This window comes from Arvicanthis niloticus, chromosome 14 (genome assembly GCF_011762505.2).
Source record: "Arvicanthis niloticus isolate mArvNil1 chromosome 14, mArvNil1.pat.X, whole genome shotgun sequence".
NCBI lineage: Eukaryota > Metazoa > Chordata > Mammalia > Rodentia > Muridae > Arvicanthis > Arvicanthis niloticus.
Window position 1 is genome coordinate 42,835,653 of NC_047671.1, and position 17,179 is coordinate 42,852,831.

The following is a 17,179-nucleotide window of genomic DNA, read 5'->3' on the forward strand; positions in this document are numbered from 1 at the left end:
CAAGGGAAATTAAAGTAGGGGTACTATGAGAACAGTATAATGCCATAGGTGTATGAAATGCCTCAATGGAACTCATCATTTTGTATGCTAAAAAAAATTAACAAAAGTAATTGAATGAAAAAAATTAAAGTCCTTTTCAGTCTAAATCCTCCCTTAAATTTTAAGAAATTATGTTTTGGATCTGTAAAACATGGAGAAGAAACAATAAGTTTTCTGAAAATTCTCTTATACCTATTGAGAATATGCCTTTCAATTATGGAGCCTTTTCAATCCCTTTCAATAAAGCTAAGTGAAGTATGAAAATGCATTCAATGGCACCATCTAGCGAGCAGAAGATGGTACCACTGGCAACAGTTAACAAAGACAAAAGCTAATTAATTTGAACTTCTCAGGTACTTTTCAACTTTTTGTAGATTGTAAACCCCTTAGAGAATCCAATCAAAGTATGAATCCTTTCACCTTCAGAAATGCCAGGGGCACTCATACAATGTTTCTACACATTGTTTAGGAAATAAATGACCTGCAGAGCTCCCCTTAATCATTTTTGGGCCAACTTAAAACGTCCTACAGAACACATCAGTTCAATCATTTGGAAAATGAAAAGAATCCTAACATCACCTAAGTTGGATCTAATGTCTTTTAAAAGAAATCTAACCCTAATCTAACCCTACACCTTTACAAGGATAACATGACATTAGGAAAGTCTCACCTTCCATGCCAGAAGTATACTGATCCTGCTTTTTTCTTTACTTGAAAGAATAAGTGTTCCAGCTTGATCATACATTTCTCCTCATTAGACTATGATTTTTGAGAAAGGGTGCAAAGGCATATAAAATTTTTAAATGGCTGAACAGAAAAGAACAGCACTAGCAGAGTCCAATGGCATTAAGAGACACTGACCTGACCTTCCCTCAGTTCAAATTCCATCTCCACAAATCCTCATCCATTCACTATGTATCTGGCTCTTTAATCTCATTGACTATGAACTACTTAATGTTCTTACAATAGACACCTTTACTGCTTGAATCAGAACCTGCCAGTTACAATTAAAGGACACCAGAACACTTGATTGGTATGTGCACCAAATTCTTAAGCATGACCAGAAAAGGAATGTTCCAGTTTGATTTCTGTTCCTGTGATAAAAACACTGACCAAAACCAACTTGGTGAAGGCAAGAAAAGGGGTTATTTGGCTCACAGGTTACAGTCCTTCATGATGGAATTAAAGATGGGAGCCCAAGGCAGGAATCTGGAGGCAGGAACTGAAGCAGAGAGAGAGCATGGACGGATGCTGCTTACTACCTCTTTCCCCAGGCTTTCTTGGCTTACTTTCTTACACACCCCATGCCCACCTGCCCAAGAATGCCACCACCCACAGTGGGATGGGACCTCTTTCATCAATCATCAATCAAGAAAATAGCCACACTCAGACTTACCACAGTCTAATCTAATAGAGGCATTTCTTCAATTGATATTCCCTCCTTCCAGAGATGGCAAGCTGATAACGAAGATTAGCCCCCACAATAGCTCTTATCAAATAAAACCTACTGTCGAGGTTGGAAAGGATGTCTCAAAATTAAGAGCAATTGTTGCTCTTGCAGAGGACCCAGCCTCACTTTCCTACACCCACCTGGTATCTCACATCTATCTGTAACTCTAGTTTCTGGGGGTCTGGTTAGTTCTCCTGCCATACTTGTGCCCCAGGCACATATGTGGTACATATACATATATGTGGGCAAAATACACACACAAGAAAAAACAAATAAATGTTTAAAGTAATGACTTATTTTATCATTTACCTAATAACATAGTAAGGTAAACAATTTAAGTTTCCAGAAGCTACTTACTTCTCTGAAGATGATGAACATAAGAAGCAAACACAGGCACATACTCTAGCCTCCTTTTTCATGTTAAGCTTACACTTCACATTTCAGTCTTGGGAGAGGTGTGAAAATAAAATTTGAAAGCAGCGTTGAAACAATAACAAAAAATTCATGGTCAGCAAAGACCACCAACAATTTGTTAAATTTAGTCATAATAAAATATTAAGTCCCTGCAGGGGAAGGGTGACCAAAAATAAAGGCATGCAAGGGCGTGCCCAGACAAGTCCAAACAAGCCCAAGTGAGTAATGGGCTATCTGGTGTTTACTTCTCTCCCCCTCCCTTTCTGGGAGGTCCGAGGTTCTGCAAGTTTTGCCAGTTCTGCAAGTTGCTGATGTTTGAAATATCCAATCATGTGTAGCCGCGCGGAAGTGCAACCAATCATATGTAACCGCGCCAAATTTTCCCGCTCTCCCCAACCCCTACCCATAAATATCCCAAGTTTCCTGGGTTCTGGGTCAGAACCTCTATCTCCTGAGTGAAATATGTTCTGGCCCGAGGGCCCTCATCATTAAACCTCCTCTGCAATTGCATCAAGAAGATCTCTCGTATGTCCTTGGGTTCCTGCAGGTCCGGACTTGGGTGAGGGTCCCCTTTTGGGGGTTTTTCAGAGGCTTATTTCATTATTTTCCCCTACATTTAACACAATCCCAGTCTTCATGGAAAGTGATACTTTATATATTTGGATACTAGCATCTTGTCTAATTAATAACTAAGATACAGTAAGTTCATAAAGCATATGTAAAATGACTTGTGATGTATGTAATTTTAAAAACATGCTACTACTGCCTTTCTTGGGAGCTTAGCCGGAGCTCTCACCTCTCCTGGTTCCCTTTGTTCCATCCAGCTTAGCCCAGGATCAATCACAACTATCCCCCAACCCAGGAAAGCCAGGAGTTGCTATCTGTTCCCTCTCTTATTCCTACCAGCTAGCTTAGCCAAGCCACCAGTTGCCACTCCATCTTCTCTCTTTATCTGTCCACCTTTGCTTCGTGGATAAAAAACACTTAAACAGGTTTATTATTTTAGAACTTGTCAGATAGCACAATTGCTGGGTGAAGATTCTCCTGCCCTAACCTTATCAGTTAGCCTGTATCAGTCAGCCTCCACCAGGAGCAGAGTCCACCGGTTCTAGCTTCCCCAAGATCTTATATTGTGTTTCTCCTTTCAAAGCCTGGTCAAACAAGCCCTACTCTTTCCCTCCAACTCCTTTTCCTCCTGAGACCCAGAAGTCCTACCTGTTCTCCTATCCAACAATTGGCTCACAGTCTTCTTTGTTGACTAAATCAAGAGCCAGTTAGAAAACCAGACCTTACTATCAGCACCCCCACCCCCACCCCTATAGACTCGCTTCACAAGTCTGATAACTTTCGTTTGGATCCCCTAGCACGTGTAAAAGCCACATGCAATGAAGAAAGTCTATAATAACACCACTCCTATGACAAAATGAGAAGAGAGGAGATTCCTTCAGAGACTTAATGGTCAGCTACCCTTGAGTATGTAGCTAAGCAGCAAACAAGGAGGATAACAAAACCTAACACAAAGGTTGACCTCTGACTTCAACATGCATGTCATGTTATGTGTATACCACCACCTCCAATACACATACCAATATAAACACACAAAAATTAACTGAATAGTAAGTTCTTAAACAAGACCAGTATAATGCCAACACCAGCTGACATGCCAATATGCATGGGCAAATCTCACAAAAAAATCTACTATTAGATGAAGAGCTACAAGAAATTAATGACTTCTTAGAGAATCGGTCTTCTCTAGGGATGAGCACCTTGATAGATTTCCAATGCCAAGTAGTTGACCCTAAGCACACCTACATATAAGCAGCAATAAATAGATTGAGCAGGTCATACATATATAGACATATTTGACAATAATAACTGAAGTCATGAATTTGAGAGGTCTCTGGAGGAGGAGTTAAAGAGGGGATCAGAAAAAGTAGAAATGATATAAATACAGTACTCAGGTATGAGTATTCAAAAACTTATTAAATAAAATTAAGCTCTAAAAGTAAGATTTTTTAAAAAGCAAATTGCAATGTGAAAGAGAAAAAACTATCATTTTAAAACATTGTGTCTTCTTTCAAACTCAAACAATTTCCCTGAAAAAAAAATTCAGGATCTGAATCACACATAGAAGCTTACAATATTGATTATACAGAAGAAATATAATAAAGATTACTAGAGCCTAGAATAGAGTTGAAAATGAAGGCTTAAAAACAAGTGCTTGTGCTGGTTAGTTTTTTGTCAACTTGATAGAAGCTAGGGTCATCTGCAAAGAGGGAACCTTAAAGGAGAAAAATGCCTCCATATGATTGGTTAGTAGGTGAGTCTATGGGGACCTTTTCTTCATGAATGATTGACGTGAGAGGGTGCAACCCATTGCAGGAGCTGTCAGTGCTGGGCTGCACACTGATGGTTCTCAATTGTATTTAAAAACAAGCTGAGTGAGCCATGGAAACAAGCCAGAAGGCAGCAACTGTGGCGCCTGCTTAAATTCCTGCTTCCAGGTTCCTGCTTGAGTTCCTGCCTGTGATAAGGAAGTGTAAGCCAAATAAACCCTTCTGTCCTCAAATTTCTTTTGGTTTTTATGTATTATGGTGAAAATCGAAAGCTACTAGGACAGAATTCTTTACCAGGTTCATGAAGTATTGCTATAACAGACCTGATTATGTTATATTTGGGAGGATTGTGACAAGGATTTTGGAGCTTTGAGCTGGAAAAGCTATTTAGTGCTCAAATTTTACTGGACTATTCTGTGGGAGATTTCTAAAAATTGGCTGAGAAAAATACACATAATGAAGGCCTGTTTTGTAACATTTCAGAGAGAAGCCATGAGCCATTGATTTGGGTTAGCTGGGGTTGAACAGTTAGAGAGGGAGGGAGAGAGGAGCAGAGGGAGGGAAGGAGATAGAGAGACACAGAGAGACACAGAGACACAAAGAGAAAGGCAGAGACACAGACTCATAGACATAGCTAAAACCTCTCTCTGGTTTTGTTTGTTTTTGTGTTGTGTTTGTTTGTTTGTTTGAATAGCCCAGGCTACCCTGGAACTCTCTCTGTAGACCAGGCTGACCTCAAACTCACAGAGATCCATCTTCCTCTGCCTCCCTAGGGTTAAAGGCATGTGCCACCACTGCCCAGCTCTGGTCTTGAATCTTAGGTTGAACATTATCAGCACAGATAAAAATTTTGATTAAACAATATATAATTTTATACAGATTTGTGTGCAGTTTAGGGTATTTTTTTTGTTTGGGTTTTTGATAGTTAGTAGTATGATTCCTCAGGACTTTTTTCAGAAATCCTTTCTGTTATTTAACCCTCTTTCTTCTAGATTTATCTCCATTTCCCTTTCTAATAAGAGCTTCCCTTTCCCCATTTCCCTGATCAGATCACTTGAACCCTGCTATTAGCCTATTATAGTTCCTCCACCCCTTACCCTAGCAATGATCCCCTCTGAAACTTTCCTAGTTTCTGCAGTTACTCCAGGCTATGTACTCATATCTAAAGATTTGGAGCTAAGAGCATCAAATGAGAGAGAACTTCTAATATTTGGCATTTTAGATCTCATTTTTCTTTACAGTTGAGTAGTATTCTGCAATGTGTGTACCATATTTTCATTATCCATTCAGTTTAAGAACACTTAAGTTGTTTTCATTTCCTAGCCATTGTGAATAGAGCAAGCTGAGCAAGTATCTGTGGATTTGGATGACAAGTCCTTTGAGTATATGCCAAGGGTCATATGTAGATATTCTTTTAGCCTTCTGGGAATTTCCTACAGTGATTTCCCTAGTGGCTTGAAATTTCAAATTTGAATTTGAAATCACAATCTCAAAATTATTTTGATTTGCTTTTTGCTAGAGACAATGGTTTTTTTTTTTTTTTTAAAGCTATTTCTTTGTCACTTCTTGTTTTCCTTCATTTGGGAAATCTCTCTCTCTCTCTCTCTCTCTCTCTCTCTCTCTCTCTCTCTCTCTCTCTCTCTCTAGAGACAGGGTTCCTCTGTGTAGCCCTGGCTGTCCTGGAACTCACGCTGTACACCAGGCTGGCCTCGAACTCAGAAATCCGCCTGCCTCTGCCTCTCAAGTGCTAGGATTAAAGGCGTGCGCCACCACCGCCCGGCTTATTTGGGAAATCTCTGTTCAGTTCCCTATCCATTTTTAATGGAATATTTGATTGTTAATTCTTTAGAGTTCTTTTTGTTTTGTTCTTTATATGTTCTGGATGTTAAGTTTCTATCAAATGTATAGCTGCCACGACTTCTCTCCCATTCTGTGGGCCTCCCCTTTACCTGGTTGATTATTTAGCTGTGCAGAAACATTTTAGTTTTATGTAGTCTTAGTTGTCCATTATTGGCCTTAATTCTTGTACAAATGAGTCTTATTTTTAAAAAAAAAAAAATCCTTCCTACACCTATATTGTGTAGGGCACTGCCTATGTTTTTTCTAACTGTCTAGGTCTTTGATACATTTGAAGTTCATTTTTGTGTACGATGACAGACACAGGTCTAATTTCATTCTTCTACATGCAGATATCCAGTTTTCTAAGCACCATGTGTTGAAGTTGCTTCCTTTTTCTGCGGCTTAGATTTTTGACACCTTCATGAAATATTTACTGGCTGAAGGAATACATACACACGTTCTCCTGTTTTGTTTCATTAGTTTACACATCTTGATTTGTGCCATGTTGTTTTTATTACTACTGTTCTATAATCTATTTTAAGATCTGAAATACTAATCCCTCTAGCATTGTTCTTTCTCCTCAGGATGTCCAGCTCTTCTCACACATCCTTCAACCCTTATTTTTTGAGTTTCCATATAAATTTTAGGATAGTATTTTCCTTTCTGTGAAGAATGAGGTAAGTATTTTGGTTGAGATTGCATTGAATCTGTACATAGCTTTTGGTTAAACTGTCATTTTTACAATATCAATTCCACCAGTCCATGAGCACAGGAGTCACTGTGGTGTGTGTGTGTGTGTGTGTGTGTGTGTGTGTGTGTGTGTGTGTGTTGTGTATTTCTCTATTTTTTGTCTCCAGAGTTTATTTTTCATGTTAGAGATTCTTCACTTCCTTAGTTAGGGTTATTCTGAGATATTCTATTTTTTCAGGTTTTTATGAATGGAAGTCTGTCCATTTCCTTTTTGTTGTTTAGAAAAGCAGGTTTATGCAAGTTGATTCTGTATCCTGCTATATTAGTGAACTGGGTCATCACTTCTAAAAGTCTTCTGATAGAATTTTGGGGAACTCTGATATATCACATCATCAGCAAATCAGGATAGTTTGCTTCAAGTTTTTCTCCACGTAGAATGACATTGGATGTGGGTTTCACATATATATTAGGCTGTGGTATGTTCCATTTGCCCTACATTCTCTAGGTCTCCCCTCATAGTGCCAACTGTGTTTTCAAGTCCATTCGTATGGTTTATTACATTTATTGGCATGTGTATGTTGAACCATCCTGGCAGGCATTTCAGGGATAAAATCAATTTGGTCATAGTGCATAACCTTTTTGATGTATGTCTATATTCTGTTTGCAAGAACTTTACTGAGCCTGTGTTTATCACCAATATTGGTCTGTTGGTTTTTTCCTTCTTTCTTTCTTGCTTGCTTGCTTCTTCCTTCCTTCCTTCCTTCCTTCCTTCCTTCCTTCCTTCCTTCCTTCCTTCTTCTTTTATCTTTAAATTATTTTGGTATTAGATGTTACTGTCTTCATAGAGGATGTTTGGAAGTGCTTCTTCTGTTTCTATAATATTTTGAGTAGTTTAAGAAGGATTGGCTGCAGATCTTCTCTGAAAGTCTGGTAAAATTCTGCTGTGAATCCTTCTGGCCCTAGACTCTTTAACTGGAAGCCTCATTTTTATTATTTCAGCCTACTCATTTGTTATGGATCTATTCATGTTGTTGACTTCTTGGTTTAATTTTGGTGGTTTGACTGAATCTAGTAACATCATCCATTTCTTTTAGGTTTTCTGGCTTAATAAAGTGTAGGTTTTTAAAGCATTTCTTTATAATAGTCTGAATTTCTTTGGTATCTGTTACAATGTTTACCTGACATTTCTGACACTGTTAATCTGTTAATTTGTGTCTTCTCATTTGGGGGGGGGGGGTTAGTTAAGCAAAGAGTCTGTCAACCATGTGTACTTTCTTAAAATCAAACTCTGATTCTTCATATTGCTTTGTTTCTATTTCACTCACATCTACTCTCATTTTTACTATAACTTCCTATCTACTGATTTTGCTGTTGTTTCAGTCCTTGCTGTCTTGGAATTCACTATGTAGACCAAACTGGTCTCAAACGCACAGAGATCTGCCTGTCTTTGCCTCCTGGGTGCTAAGATTAAAGGCATGTATCATCACACTTGGCTTTAACTAGGTTTGGATTTGGTTTCTTTTGCCAAATTTTTTTAGTAACAATATTAATGATTATTTAATGTAGGCACTTAGAGCTATAAATTCCACTCATATAATTGTTTCAATGTGTCCTAAGGTTGTGTTGTGTATAAGGTTGTGTGTGTGTGTGTGTGTGTGTGCTGTGTTTTCATTTCATTTCATTTAGCTCCACATATCCCCTGCCATTTCTGACTCACTCCTCATTCAGTAATGAGTTGTTTTACCTCTATGAGTTTATATATGTACTGGAGATTTGTCTGCTGCCAATTTAAGCTTATTATATAGTGTTCAGATAAAACATGAGGAGTTATTTCAATGTTTTGCATTTGTTAAGATCTGTTTTGAGTCTCAGGATGTGGTTTACTTTTAAGAAACTTCCATGTAGAATGTGCATTCTTTGGTGTTTGAGTAGAATATTCTGTAGGAATCTAAGACCATTTTAAGTATGAAATCAATTAATTTTGCTATTTTTCTGTTATTTGTTGTCCATATGACCTTTTGGATCAAATGGGGTATTGAAATCATGTACTATTAATGGTTTATGTTGATCTGTCTTTAAATCTCTGCTCCATCTTTGTTCCTGCATTTCTTTTAGACAGGAAAAATTTGGGGTCAAAAGTTTTGTGGGTGGGTTTGTGTTCTTATCCCTCCACTGGGAGTCTTGCCTGGCTGGCTACTGAAGGTGGGCCCTTCAGGTTCCATATTCCCACTGTTTTGCATTTTGGCTAAGGTTACCTGAATTGACTCCTGGGAGTCTTCCAAATCCTAGATGTCTGGGACTTCCTAGGGATCACCTCCCCCCTCAACACACACACACACACACACACACACACAACCACCACAACTGCCAGCTTAAGATTTCCATTGATTCTCATGGCCCTCTGGCCCTCTCTCATGTCTTTCTCCACACCTGAACTTGACACCCCTCATTCATTCCCCATTTCTTATTTCACCCTCTTCCCTCCCTCCCTCTGCCTCCTATGACTATATTATTCTCCCACTAAGTAAGATTCAATCATCCTCACTTGGGCCTTCCTTTTTGTTTAGCTTCTTTGGGTCTGTGGAGTGTATCATAGGTATCCTATACTTTATATCTAATATCTACTTATCATACATACCATACATGTCCTTTTGGGTCTGGGTTATCTCACTCAGGATGAAATTTTCTAGTTCCATCCATTTGTCTGAAAAATTCATTATGTCCTTGTTTTTAATAGCTGAATAGTATTTCATTGTGTAAATGAAACACATTTTCTGTATATGTTCTTTGGTTAAGGGACATCTAGATTGTTTACAGTTTCTGGCTATTACAAATGAAACTGCTATAAATATAGTAGAATATGTGTCCTTGTAGTATACTGGAACAACTTTTGGGTATATTCCCAGTAGTAGAATACCTGGTCTTCAAATAGAACTATTTCCAATTTTCTGAGAAACTGCCAGATTGATTTCCAGAGTGGTTATACAAGTTTGCAATCCCACCAGCTCTGTATTCTTGACAGCATTAGCTGTCTCCTGAGTTTTTTATCTTAGCTATTCTGATTGGTGTAAGATGGAACCTTAGGGCCCTTGATTTGAATTTCTCTGATGGCTAAGGATGTTATGTTGAACATTTCTTTAAGTGCTTCTTATCCATTCTAGATTCCTCTGTTGAGAATTCTGTTTAGCTCTGTACCTCACTTTTTAAAATTGGGTTAGTTGGTTTGTTGAAATCTAACTTCTTGAGTTCTTTATATATTTAAGATGTCAACCCTGTATCAGAAATAGGGCTAGTGAAATCCAATCTGTAGGCTGACATTTTGTCATATTGACTGTGTCCGTTACAAAGCTTTTCAGTTTCATGAAATCCCATTGATCAATTGTTGATCGTAGAACCCAAGTCACTGATGTTCTGTTCAGGAAGTTGTCTCCTGTACCCATGAGTTCAAGGCTATTCCCCACTTTCTGTTCTATTAGATTTAGTGTGTCTGCTTTTATGTTGAGGTCTTTGATCCATTTGGACTTGAATTTTGTGCAGAGTGGTAAGTATGGCTCTATTTACATTCTTCTTTATACAGACACCCAGTTAGACAAGCACAATTTATTGAAGATGCTTTCTTTTTTTTTCCCTTTCCATAGTATAGTTTTGGCTTCTTTGTCAAAAATCAAGTGTTCATAGGTATGCCAGTTTATTTATGGGTCTTCAGTTCAATTCTATTGATCAACCTGTCTGTTTCTATAGCAATGCCATACAGTTTGTTATCAGTATTGCTTGGTAGTATAGCTTGAGATCAGGGATGGCGATTCCTCCAGAAGTTCTTTTATTTTTAAGGATTGTTTTAGCTATCCTGATTGTTTTTCCATATGAAGTTGAGAATTGCTGTTTCAAGGCCTTTAAAAAATTCTGTTGGAATTTTGACAGGAATTGAATGTGTAGATTATTGTGGTAAGATAGACATCTTCACTATGTTAATGCTACCTGTCCACAAGCATGGGAGATCGTTCCATCTTCTGATATCTTCTTCCATTTATTTTTCAGGGTCTTAAACTTCTTGTTATACAGGTCTTTCACTTGCTTGGTTAGAGTTAACCAAGATATTCTGTATTACTTATGGCTATTGTGAAGGGTGTTGTTTCCCTAATTTCTTTCTCAGCCCCTTTATCATTTCTGTAAGAGAGAGATACAAATATCTTTGAGTTAATTTTGTATCCAGACACTTTGTTGCTTATCAGCTGTAGGAATTCTCTAATAGAATTTGGGGGATTGCTTATACATACTATGATATCAACTGTGAATAGTGATATTTTCACTTCTTCCTTCCCAATTTGTATCCCCTTGAGCTCCTTTTCTTGTCTTATTGCTCTAGCTTGAACTTCAAGTACTATCATAATAGTACTTGACGGTAAATAGGAAGATGGTGGGAGGCCTTGTGTTGTCTCTGTTTTTACTAAGATTTCTTTAAGTTTCTATTTAATTTGATGTTGGCTATCGTCTTGTTGTATGTTGCCTTTATTGTGTTTAGATATGTGCCTTGTATCTCTGATATCTCGAAGACTTTTAACATGAAGGGGTGCTGGATTTTGTCAAGGCCTTTTCATGATCTAATGAGATGGTCATGTGATTTTGTTCTTTCAGTTTGTTTATATGCAAGATTACATTGATGGATTTTCATATATCAAACCATCCCTGCATCTCTGGGATAAAGTCTATTTGATTAAAATGAATGATGTTTTTGGTGTGTTCTTGGATTTGGTCTGTGAGAATTTTATTGAATATTTTTGCATTGATGTTCATTAAGTGAAATTGGTCTGAAAAATCTCTTTGTTGAGTCTTTTTGTGGTTTAGGTATCAGGGTGACTGTGAATTTGACAGTGTTCCTTCTGTTTCTATTTTGTGCAATAGTTTAGAGTATTGGCATTAGCTCCTCTTTGAATTCCTGGTAGAAATCTGTGCTAAAACCATCTGGCCCTGGGTTTTTGTGGTTGGGAGACTTTTTTTTTTTTTTTTTAAAGATTTATTTATTCATTTAATGTACGGAGTACACTGTTGCTGTCTTCACACACACCAGAAGAGGGCATTGGATCCCATTACAGATGGTTGTGAGCCACCATGTGGTTGCTGGGAATTGAACTCAGGACCTCTGGAAGAGCAGTCAGTGCTCTTAACCGCTGAGCCATCTCTCTAGCCCCGATACTTTTATTTTTAATTTTTATTTATTTTATGTATTGTGTGCTCTATCTGCAGAGGGCATCAGAGCACATTATAGATAGTTGTGAGCCACCATGTGGTTGCTTGGAATTGAACTCAGGAGCTCTGAAAGAGCAGCCTGTACTCTTAACTGCTAAGCCATTTCTCCAGCTTCCTGGTTAGGAGACTTTTAATGACTGTTTCTATATCCTTATGTGTCATTGGACTGTTTAGTTTACCGGATCTTGATTTAGCATTGGTAAGTGGTATTTGTCTAGAAAATCATCCATTTAGTTTAATTTTTCCAGTTTTATGGAATATAAACCTATGAAGTAAGACCTAATATTTCTTTGAACTTCCTCAGTTTTTGTTGTTACATCTCCCTTTTCATTTCTGATTTTGTTACTTTGCATACTGCCTGTATGCCTTTTAGTTAGTTTGGCTACAGATTTGTCAATCTTGTTGATTTTCTCAAAGAAGTAGCTCTTGGTTTTGTTGATTCTTTGCATTGTTCTTTGTTTCCAATTGATTGATTTCAGCCCTGAGTTTGACTATTTCCTGTTGTCTACTCCTTTTGGGTTTGTTTGCTTCTTTTTTGTTCTAGTGCTTTCAGGTGTGCTATTAAGTTGCTAGTATGAGATCTCTCCAATTTCTTTATGAAGGCACTTAGTGCTATGAACTTTCCTCTTAGCACTGCTTTGTGTCCCATAATTGTGGGTATGTTGTGCCTTCATTTTCATTAAATTCTAGAAAGTCTTTAACTTCTTTATTTCTTCCTCGTTCAAGTGATCATTAAGAGTTGTTCAGTTTCCATGAGTATGTGGGCTTTCTGTCATTTTTGTTGTTGTTGTAGTCCAGCATTAGTCCATGGGTCTTTTAAAGTGCAAGGGATTATTTCAATCTTCTTTTATCTGTTGAGGCTTGCTTTGTGTCCGATTATATTGTCATTTTTAAAGAAGGTTCCAAGAGGTGCTGAGAAAAAGGTATGTGCTTTTGTTTTGGGCTAAAATGTTCTGTAGATATGTTAAATCCATTTAGTTCACTGTGTCTCTGTTTAGTTTCTGTTTCAATGACCTGTTCACTTGTAAGAGTGGGGTATTGAAGTCCCCCCTATTATTGCATAGGGTTTGATGTATGATTTGAGCATTAGTAAATTTAAGGGTGTGTGCCCTTGCATTTGGGATATAGATGTTCAGAACTGATATGTCATCTTGGTAGGTTTTTATTTGTTCTGCACATTTAGTATTTTGATTACTATGTGTTTGGAGAATTTTCTTTTGTGGTCCAATCTTTTTGATGTTCTGTAAGTTTCTTGTACTTTTATAACCATCTCTTTCTTTAGGATAGGGAAGTTTTCCTCTGTGATTTTATTGATGTTTTCTGGTCCTTTGAGCTGGGAATCTCCATTCTCTTCTATTCCTAATATTCTTAGGTTTAGTCATTTCATTGTGTCCAAATTTCCAGGATGTTTTCAGTTAGAAACTTTTTACACTTGGCATTTTCTTTAACCTATAAATCCATATCTTCTATGGTATCTTCTATGCTTGAGATGCGCTCTCTCCCATCTCTTTTTTTTTGCTGGTGATGCTTGTGTCTTCAGTTCCTGTTCTCTTTCCATCTCTTGGGTTGCCTTCATTTGTGTTTTCTTTATTTCTTCTATTTCCATTTGTATGTCTTGTACAGGTTTACTCATTTCCTTCACCTGTTTGATTGTATTTTCTTATATTTCTTTAAGGGATTTATTTCCTCTTTAAGGGCTTTTATATGCTTTCCTTTAAAGGATTTATCCATTTCCTCTTTAAAGACCTCTATCATCTTCATAAGATGAGATTTAAGGTCATAGTCTTGCTCTTCAGGTATGTTAGGCTATCCAGGGCTTGCTGTAGTGGGAGAGCTAGGTTCTTATGGTGCCATATCTCACTGGTTTTGTTTATTGTTTTCTTGTGCCTGCCTTTAGTCATCTGGTTGTCTTTGGTGTTGCCTGGCCTGGTTGTTCTTTCAAGTAGCAAGCTTCTGGGACTGGTTTTCTTCTCCACACCACTGTGGGCTGTGGTGTGGAGTGCAAATCCTCGATTGCAGATAATAGAGATGTAGACCAGAAGATGGAGCTGGTTGTCGTGGGTGTCTCTGGTGGGAGTAGACATCCTGGGAGGCAGGCAGAGCTGTAGATTAGGCAGTGAGATGCAAATCTGGATTTGCAGGTAGAGATGTAATCAGAAGGAAGATGGAGTTCTAAAAGGATGGGACAGAGTTCACAGCAAATGGGCTGGCTGGGGTCCCAGAAGGTGGGGGATTCCTAGATGGGAGCAGGCCTCCTGGGAGGCCAGCAGAGCTGTGGGCTGAATAGTGGGGTACAGATCTGCTCTTGAAGGTAGAGGTGTGGGTCAGAAGGCTCTCTATTTTCAAGCCTTAATAGAATTCTGCTTGGTTGATTCTGTTTGTATGGCTTTTCTTTTGAGTTTTTGTGGTTGAGTTATTGGATTGTTTTTTCAATACCATCTTCATTTCAGCCTGATTCTTCCTCAGTGTTTTTTATCTCCTTATTGGATTCTATTCTTAGGCACATATTTTCTTTAAATTCTTTCTCATTAATTTTAGTAAGCTGTTTGTGTCTTCTTTAAATTCTCCAAGCTATTTCTTTGTGTCTTCTTCAATTCCCTTAAATTCTTTGTTGAAATTTATGGTTGTTCTTTTTAATTTTGTGTCCTAGGGTTCAATTAGTTAATTCTTATTGGCAAACATTTTGACAGGACTGGTAGGATTTAAAGAAGCTATCAGCTTGGTCTTTCCCATTATTTGTAGTTTGCAATGAAATTTGAACATGTGGATTTCTGTCTAAAGTTGATATGAACTATGCAGGTAGTGTCAGGATAGGATGTATGGGGGGTTGGAAATGATTTGAGTGAAATTGAGTCAGGTGGAGAGAGGGAACCTGGCTGGTGTACAGATGTATTTCCTAGTCTAAGCCTAGATTCTGCGTATAGAGCTTACAGGGTGGAGAGGTTGGATAAAGCACAGGTAGGGGTGGCAAGAGTAAGGCAAAGAGCATTGAATGTGAGACCAGAGCCAGATCTGATAGGCTGACATCAGGGAGACTCAAAGGTTTAGACACTGGAAAAAGATGGAGATGTGGCTGCTTGGAGAGGCTGGATGTGGTATGGGAGGGACCTGGGAGTTGTGACAGATAGAGAAGGTATTGGCAAAAGCCTGGACTTTAATGCAACACAGATAGGAACAGCTGAACAAAGCCAAAATCCAGATGTGTGTAGGTTCCATAGATTGGTAAGGGCCTTAGAGCACGGACAAAAAAGTGAGAGTTCTGGCTGGGTGAGAGATTCCTTTTTATTGTTTGGTTTTGTTTGTTTCACTGACTTCAACCTTGAGTTTGATTATTTCATCTCATGCATTCTTTTTGAGTATTATTTCTTCTTGTTTTTCTAGAACTTTCAGCATCTGTCAGTTACTAATATAAGCTTCAGTTTTTGTTTTTGTTGACACTTAGTGCTAATAAACTTGCATCTTATAGCTACCTTCATTGTCTCGTAACTATTGGTGTGTTATATTTTTATTCAATTTTAACATGCTTTTAACTTTCTTCTTGATTTGTCTTAATTCAATTATCATTCAGTAATGAGTTTGTATACTTTCTGCTATATCTGTTGTTGGTATCCAGCCTTAATCCATGGTGGTTACAAAGAATGCAGGGCGTTATTTCAATTCTCTTGTGTCTGTTGAGACTTGCTTTATGTGCAATATGTGGTCAATGAGCTGCTGAGAAGTATATGCTTTAATATTTGGATGTAATGTGTAGATGTCTGATAGGTCTGTTTGTTACATATTTAACCGTTTAGGTTTTGTCTGAGTGACTTATTTGTGAGATGGGGTAACTGAACTCATCCACCAACTGGATGAGGTCCAGTATGTGATTTTAGTTGTAGTAGTGTTTCTTTTATGAACTAGGGTGTCTTTGTGTTTGGTACATATTTAGAATTATAATATAGTCTTGGTGGATATTTTCTGTGATAAGTATTCAATGTCCCTATCTCTTCAGATTAGTTTTGAAAACTATTTTATTGAATATGAAAGTAGCTATACACACTGACTTTTTGGGTTCATTTTCTTAGAATACCCTTTCATAAACTTCAAGTGATGTCTTTGAGGATTCCTGTAATTTTTTTTTTTTTTTTTTTGGTATGGTGTATCCAGCCACCCTTGATTTACTGTTCTGATTTTTTTGTGTCCCGTTTAACCTCTTCAGACTCATGTTTTCATCCTAGTGGCTTCTGTAGAGGATTGGTGAATAGAGATTACTTAAATTTTGTGTTTTGAGAAGTCAGTTGTTACTCTAAAAGGCTTCTAACAGTCTTTTCCCCTTCAAGTTTTTCATACTCTTTGCTCTGTACATTTAGTGCTTTGATTATATATCCTATGGCGTTTGTTTCTGGTCCTATTTGGTGTTCTGTATGTTTATTTTCATAGGTGCCCTTTTAGATTGGGAAAGTTTTCATCTACAGTTTTGTTAAAAATATTGTCTGTGTCGTTGACCTTTATTTTATTTCTATTATTCATAGGTTTAGTCTTTTTGTGTTATTTCAGATTTCCTGGATGTTTGGTGCCTAGAGGTTTCTTCTTCTTCTTTTTAAGGTAACATTTTCTTTGAATGAGCTTTCCATTTCTTCCACCTTATTGTCAAGACCTGAAATTCTCCTGTTCAAATCTTTTAATTGGTTAGCTGAGGTTTTTGTTTGGCATCTAAATTTTTCCTTTTCAGTTTTATTTCAGTTTGAGTTTTCTTTATTTTGTTGTTAAATTCTCCTTCCATGGCTTGAATTGTTATCATTACTTCATTCAACTGTTTTGATAGTTTTTATTAAGGCATTTGCTCATAAACTTTTAAGGTTCTTGAACACATTCTTTATTACTATATTGGGGGTCCTCTTTTGCTTTAGAAAGTGCATTGCTTTTCTCAGGGCCTATTGCAAAATATTTGCTGGCTTACTGTCTTGGTTAATATGTTGTTGCAGTATTCTCTAGGCACCTGGAGTTATGACATCTGAAGTATTTCTTGGCATAGATATTTCATCTTGCTTTAAGTTAGTGTTCCATTCTTTGGTTGCTGTTGCACTCTATGGGTCCTAGCCAAGTGACTGTTTCTGTGGGGCAGTGAGTATCAGAAAGGAATAGAGATGTGTTAGAAGATAAGACTGAGAGAAACAATGAAAAA